Genomic DNA, 7,549 nt, shown 5'->3' with positions numbered 1-7,549 from the left:
TGAACTGATTCTGTAACTTTCATGTATATCCCTGCTTCTCAGTATTTACTTTAGAATCAAGGTAATAACCAGKGTTTACATAAGCTATGCTGACTTTAACCCACATAGTCTTTCCTACATTGGAAGGGAGGGTTAATAAAGGTGTTATTTTGAAAGTTACTAGCTCTTATGCATCAATTCTGGCATCACATTTTACTGCCTTCATATCTATATACAAGCAGTGATGACAGCAGAGCATAATTACAGTGGTACCATTTCTACCATAATAATCAAGTCCTTGTCAATATCTCCTAAATAAAATCCTATGCCCAAATCTTCTTACCCAGTTGCAATACTGCTCCAAAACAAGTTCATTAGGCTGACATGGAAGCATATGTCCACCTTCCCTTCTCTACTCCCGTCAGTTTATCAAATGCCTAATGATAAGAAATAAAAGTAAATTACTGAAGAATAATGCATGCAGACACAGATCAATTTAAAAATAAACCAAATAATAGGCTGATAATACCATTAGTATCCTTCCCTACTAAACAAAGTTTAGAAAAAAAATACTTGTAAAATGTTCAAGAATAATCTTTTTCTTGATTAATGATTGTTTTCCCAATTAATCTTTGAAAATAATTTTGAATTCTGACCTAATGTAAATGCACATCCATCTGCCAAGTCAATATCATATGCTCCTGCTAAAAGATTTGGTTAAAGSAACTGAATTCAATTTAGCTGTAGAATTCCAGTGAGATAACATTAAAATTGTTTTAAGTCATAAAAGCGAAATGAAATATAAAGACATGGAAAGATCTGATGTTCACAGAATCACAGAATGGTTGAGACTGGAAGGGACCTCTAGAGATCATGTAACCCAACCCACCCCCTGCTTAAGCAGGGACACCCAATGATTAGGGATTGAGATATACTTTGAAAAACATGTCACTAGATTTACGGATTGCAGCATAAGCCATAGAGCTACACAAGATAAATTAAAAAACTAACTAAACTTATGAAGTACACAAAGATAGTTACAAAAAGATGGCCTTGAACCACAGCAGAGCTCCATTAGGATAGTATCCAGTATAGCACACCTAATCTATCAGTGTTACCCAATGGAGAATTCCAGGTAAACCAGATATCCTGCTAACTAAAAGGACTGAAATTCCCTTGCCTGCTTAACATACAATGCAAAGACACACTGTTTCTAAGTATCTGAAAGAACAGTAAGATCCATTCAGTTTTTGGCCAAATGGTAGCTGTCCAGGAATCCGGTTTTAAAGCCAGGATGAAAGCGGGAAGGAGAGTTAGAAAAGAAATTTGGTAAGTTTAAGTCATTTTTCAACTGGTGAGAACACAGATGTAAATTTTATAAGTGTACCCACTCCAGAGGACAAGAGTTTGTGGAATATGGAGCTAACCACAGATGAGTCTCATTTCCTCCGGAACGGGATGAGTTCCTCAGTCTCGCCCGCTCACCAAGGAGAGAAGCAGSACTTGCTCCATGAAGCACTGCACAGAACACGATAGCATTACTCACAGTCACATTATTGATGTGACTCCAATATGCTGTAAAACACATTTTCCCTCCCTTTCCTCTCCCTTTCGAGTGGCCTGATATGGCTTTTTGTGTGCCTGTGCTTGTATTTAACATCCTGCCCACTCCTAGATGTTCTCCAGCTTCTTTCAGTGAAAGGAAAACCAAGTTACCCTTGATTAGGACATATGCTCTTAAAGAAGGCACTGTCCAGAGGAAACATCCAATGAAAACAAACCACAGTAACCAATGCTTGAACTGAGCATAACCAAACCAAATAACTGAAAAGGTCTCATTCCCATAAAACTGCATTTTAAAACCACCAAAACATTGCTGCTTACAAGACAAAAGGTCAGTAAGAAAGAACATAAAACAGACTTCAAATACGTGCACAACTTGGTATGATTAATAGAAAAAATAAATCCTTTCTGTGGTAAGCAGTATTTAAAATATATATATATATATATATACACACAAACCTATTCCTGAAGTTCTGGTGTCCACAGAAAATTAGGTCATATCTATTCGTCTGCAGATGTACAAATATGTCTGTCAGTACCAATTTAACTGACAAGTGCTCAGACAATACTCCCCAAAACTAATTAAAAAAAGGTGTCTTTTAGATAAGAAAGGGACTACTGATAGCCCTTTCAATCCTTGATCTCTCTTCAGACTAACAAAAGTATTTTTCATATGAACATATGTATTTCTTAAACATCTATCAGTCTTCCAGAAAAGTGACTACTCGGTTTTGCTACCTAGCATCCTAGCTAACCACTCAGATTTTCTTAGTATTTAATTTCTCTCTTCAAAATACATCAAGTTAACACAACAGTGCCAAGATATTTTCCTCTGTATTTCCTCATAATATCTGCAAGTCTCACTTACAAAAGCAGCACACCTATCACCAAATCTCACGCAGAAAGACCCCACTAAATGCCACTATGGTACCACATCAAAGAACTACACATTGAGATGCAGAATGTGCTGCACATCAAACAAGTATATATGAAGGAAAGCTAGTACTGAACCCAAAATGAACACTTTTAAGTGACCAACAGTTTCATAACAAATAACACACCTTAATAAGAAAAAGAAAAAGAAAAAGAAAAAGAAAAAGAAAAAGAAAAAGAAAAAGAAAAAGAAAAAGAAAAAGAAAAAGAAAAAGAAAAAGAAAAAGAGAAAGAGAAAGAGAAAGAGAAAAAGAAAAAGAAAAAGAGGAAGCGTACTGCAGAATATGTACCACATTTGCCATCAATCAAAACCCACAACAGCACTTTCAGTGATGGAAGGAATGCTGAGTATTCCACAAATGGCTTACTGCAAGGAAAAAAAAAAAAAGATGTTAAAAAAACCCCAAATTTAAAAAAATCTCTATGCAGCTCCCTAATGTACTATGTGTTTTTTCAGAAAATTTTAGCAAGTACAAAACACACTGCGCTCTCCACAAACTATTTCTGTTGGAAAGAGAACTAAAAAGTAAAATCATTCAGAATGTCAGACTGCTTACCCATACTAGAAAGTTCATTCCTTCTGATACTCCCTTATTTTAAYGAGTCCATGCTTGCGCTTCCAGGTATTGTTACCTTTAACACATTTCTCAGATAGCACTTATTGTTCAATTGTTCTTTTCATACTGAATCTTAATCTGTCTCCAAAATATGGGAAAGAGGTGTGCATCTCCCTCTCTTCACTGGCCTATGATTCACCAGGCCAAGAGTTCCTCTTTCAGGTTGCCATTTATCCCAATTCTATTTAACATTCCAGGTACGTTCTCTGCGTCTCCGTTTTCCACCCCAAGCCCCCCTGTAGCCTCCAACTTTCCAATTTTCTTCTCGCACCCAGAATACATGCAGTCCACTCATCTTCTAAGCCCTGCTCTATCTTCCTTTCATCTTCCCTTTTTAAGTGAACTAAGCATACMATTTTATTTTTTTCCTTCTAGACTCTCACCTCTTAACTTTCCTCTTTGCTGGCACCTCGCACTGCTCTAGACAAAGCTTCGGATGACCTCTCCAACAGAGAGCTCAGCACCATCAGGTCTGAGACACCCACCTCTTGCCAGTCAGCTTTCACACACAACATCACAGCTACTCAAGGAGCAGACTAGACTAAAATTGTCTTTCTTCCAAAGTCCACACATTAAATGCTTCTAACAGTTTTGCAGGTGACTCTTCTACTCTTCTGGGAGGTACAAATGTTTCAGAAATATACTTGGTAATGAGATAGACAGCTGGAGGAAGCCACACAATCATAGAACACTTACAGGCGTATTTTAAACCAATCAATACATCTGTTAAAAGGACAATATAGCAGGACAAAAACAATTCAAGATATTTCTCAAGGGTATTTGTCATGATTTCTTGCCATAAGGAATCAAAAAGCCAACTAGGACAGACTCTCTGCTGGACTTGTTCCTCACAAGAAAGAATGTCCTGGGGTGCTGCAGTAGCTAGTGCTAGTGGTAGCAGTCTTGGCTGCAGTCACTACAACATGGAGTTTAAAATCCTRAGACCTAGAGGTAGACTTACAGCCCTGGACTTCCGGAGCACCAACTTTGACTTATTCCAAGATCTATTTGGCAGGTTCCTGGGGAAGATTATTCTGCAGAGCAAAGGGAGCCAGGAACATAAGTTRAAGTTTAACTATTTTCTGAAATACAAGAGTAGTCCATTCAGATGTGTGTAAAATGAGGCAAGAATTGCCRGCTTGGATAAACGAGTAACTCCTCCTAAATTAGTCAAACACAGGAACACATAAATTGGTAGATGAGTAGGTCACCCGAGAAATAGCAATGCACTGTGCAGGACTGAAGTTAGGAAAGACGCAGATCAGCTGAAGTTGAAACTGGTGATGGATTCAAAGAACAGCAGGTCTTAAGTTCACTTGCAGCAAAAGACCAAGGGGAAAAAAAGCAAGTCCAGCAGAGTGGCCAATGTGATTATGGAAAGTGCTGTTGTGTGAAGGGGGTTCAATTTGGTAACAGATGATCCCCTCGTGTTCCAGACAATCCTCAGAGGTTAGAGGGGACTTATGGCAGCTGGACTCTTCACGTAATAGGTACACCAAATATTATGGTAGCCATAGGCCTGACTGTGGCAGTACAGGATTCACAGTCTGTTGACTGTAGGTCTGGCTGTCTTAAAAACAAGGAGTTGTTTTCACAAATAGTGATCACAAATAGTATGATCAACTACAGGCTCGACTCTAGCAGCACTTGATTCATGAACATTCTGTCAACTGTAGATCCTCTTGCCTTCAAAGGCAAGAGTTCATGAACATTCTGTCAACTGTAGATCCTGTTGCCTTCAAAGCAGTTAGCTGGGTTCATGAATAGCATGATTTATTCAAATGCAACATTTACAACGSAGGTTTCGGCTGTTAAGTACAGGAAGTTCTCTACTACAGTGTGGGCGTCTGTTCTSGATGGGTTCAGGGCTCGGCACTGAGAGCAAAATCCAGCCCTTAGTTTATTTAGGACAATTCACACTAACATCACACTAAAGCAAGACAACTACTTAGCAACTACCTGCGAAAGGAGGCGCCTACGTAGCAATTACTTACGAGAGGATACTTGCCAGCAGGACAGCGAGACCGATCATTCCCCCGCCGTGGACCAGAGGTGGCTGACAGGCTCCAAGCTTGCGGGCGTCCCCGCGGAGACAACGTAGGTCTCGGTTGGAAGTCTCTCTCCTCCTCTGATCCACGATTATTTTTTATATYTGGAGCATCCTGCCACGTAGGGCCACTACGTGTCAGGAGGCGTACCAGAGGGCGGGCAAAGCTCCACCTTTTGTGTTATCCAATTTTCCCCGGTGTGCACATGTGCACCCACCAGTGGGGGTCTCTGGTCTCSTTATGAGGGTCCTGTCTTCATCATCTTCCTCTCCCTCGCCTCAGGTTTGACCTCCAAACTGGCTTAGAGGTCGGCTGTGTTTTGGTTGGCCCCATGCCTTCTGGCAYGGCCRCCCCCAAATTCCTCAGTTGCTCCTCACCACCAGATAAGGCCCCTGTTTTCRCAGCTGTAGAGCCGCCTTCAAACTCCCTACAACCAGATAACGGGTTAGTTCTCAGCTTCACACTAGTCTCAAGGCCTCTACAGATCCTAAACAGGCTGTGAATCTTTCCTCCTCTTATACAGCGTCTTAGCTCATTCATCCCAGACCATAGCAGTCTTGAGTCTCCTCAGGTGGCRTCCTGACCCCAGGAGAGGAAAGAGGTTCAGCCCATTGACCGATCCCAGAAGTTTCAATGGACTCTTCCCTCCCCAGTTCACTTTTTATCCTGTTTTTCACATTTAGGGGGAGCTTGAGTGACTGTAGTTGTACTTACTTTTGTTACTGATTGCTGAAAAAGTCTCACTTTCATTTAAAGGTATAGTCGAAGGTCCAGAGCTTATGTTCAGTGCRGAGCGGCCATACCTCAGAGGCGGTAAACTCTTGGGAAGAAGGTGTGTGTTGGCATTATAACGAGCTTATAATGAGCAAAGGTCAAGCAAAGTTCACCCTTTTTGTGCCACCCTTGCTGGCTCAGCACTGGACATCATGTATCTCCCGTTGGGCAGCTGCTGTGCGGCTTTATCAGGGGCCCAGCACAGGGAGGTCAGCAGCGTTTGGCCGCGGTGCCTTCGCTCTGCTCCACCCTCTGTTACTCCTCTTTGCAGCCGCGGGGAGGGCGGTTTGTGCTGCCCAGGGAGCCCTGGGGAGCAGAGTCCGTGCGTACCCACCATCCAGGAAACTGCAGCAGCGTGTTACCCTGAGCAACCCCCTGGAATACCATAGCCGCTGTTAGGYCCTAGTTTTTGTCTAAGTTCCCCTTTTTCAAGCAATTCTGCCACAGAGAGGTTAAAGCATACAAAAAATGCAAAGAGCTGGGCTTGTTCAGCCTTAAGAAGGGAAGATTATGGGAAGATCTTTCTCTTAACGTCATGATAGCTCATTAAAAAAGGTAGTAAAATACCCACAGGGGCAACAACCACTAAGCTTTAGCTAGTTGTTTTATTCACAAGATCTGAATGATAACAACAGCCACCATTATGTGATGTGATTGTTAGAGGAATCGGTTTACCAATTACTCAATAGCAACTAGTGAAATGCTGTAGCGTTTCCTCACTGTGAGTGTGCTGGGGAGTTTTATGAGGGGATCCTTCCAGAACATTCAGGTGAGATCTGTAAGAGGATCTGCTCTTCGCGCCATCAGCAAGACAAGTTTTGCAAACGTGTCATTTTCTAGTGCATTTGTTATTTTTGAAAATTTTAGTGAAGTGAGACCATGMTGCCTCCACTAGATTTCCCCCTTCCTATCTTGTTGTGAAGAGTACCTAAATTTMCCCTATCAAATTTCTGCTACATACGCAGAATTTGTGCAATTTCGCGGTTTTGGTTAACTTTATTTACTCTCCTATCACTTCAGTAACGTTACGGGAGGGTATTACTCTTGAAGAGACACAGCAATAGACAAGTTAYGATGAGGGAAATTCTGAGTAGCATTAGAAGGTTTCATCATAGGAAACGGAGGAGGAGGTCCAGGGGAGGTTGTGAAACAGACATTCTTAAAGCTGTTCAAAACTGAAAGTCCTGAGCAATTTGATCCATCTGAACCTCCACTAAGTAGAAGATTGGACTAGATGATCTCCACAGGTGTCTTCCAACCTGCTTTATTCTATAAATCTAAAAACTCATGCATAGGAGCCAAGTATCTTGAAATTTGCAAAAGTATTTGCAAAGATAGAAGCTAAAACATAAATTAATGCTTTGCATTTTGGGACAGAACTAATTTTCTGTAATGAACTAGCAATTTCAGTGCCAGCTAACAGCAAGCATAGAGAAAGGCAGATCTGTTTTCTGGCTAGGGATGACACCCCATTCCCAGAGATGTCAAGTACTCATAATCTTTTTAATCTTCCCAATTGTCCATATCCTGGTGACTCCCAGGCTCCACGAAAGAATCAAGTGCCGTTTTGCTAGTTGCAATGTACATAGCAAGAAGGGTGCTGCCAAAAGAACCTGCAATCCGATGGAAAGGAAA

Source organism: Nothoprocta perdicaria, unplaced genomic scaffold (genome assembly GCF_003342845.1).
Source record: "Nothoprocta perdicaria isolate Ctin4 unplaced genomic scaffold, notPer1 scaffold_45, whole genome shotgun sequence".
NCBI classification, from domain to species: Eukaryota; Metazoa; Chordata; class Aves; order Tinamiformes; family Tinamidae; genus Nothoprocta; species Nothoprocta perdicaria.
The sequence above is the reverse complement of the archived record's forward strand: the minus strand, read 5'-3'. Positions refer to the sequence as shown.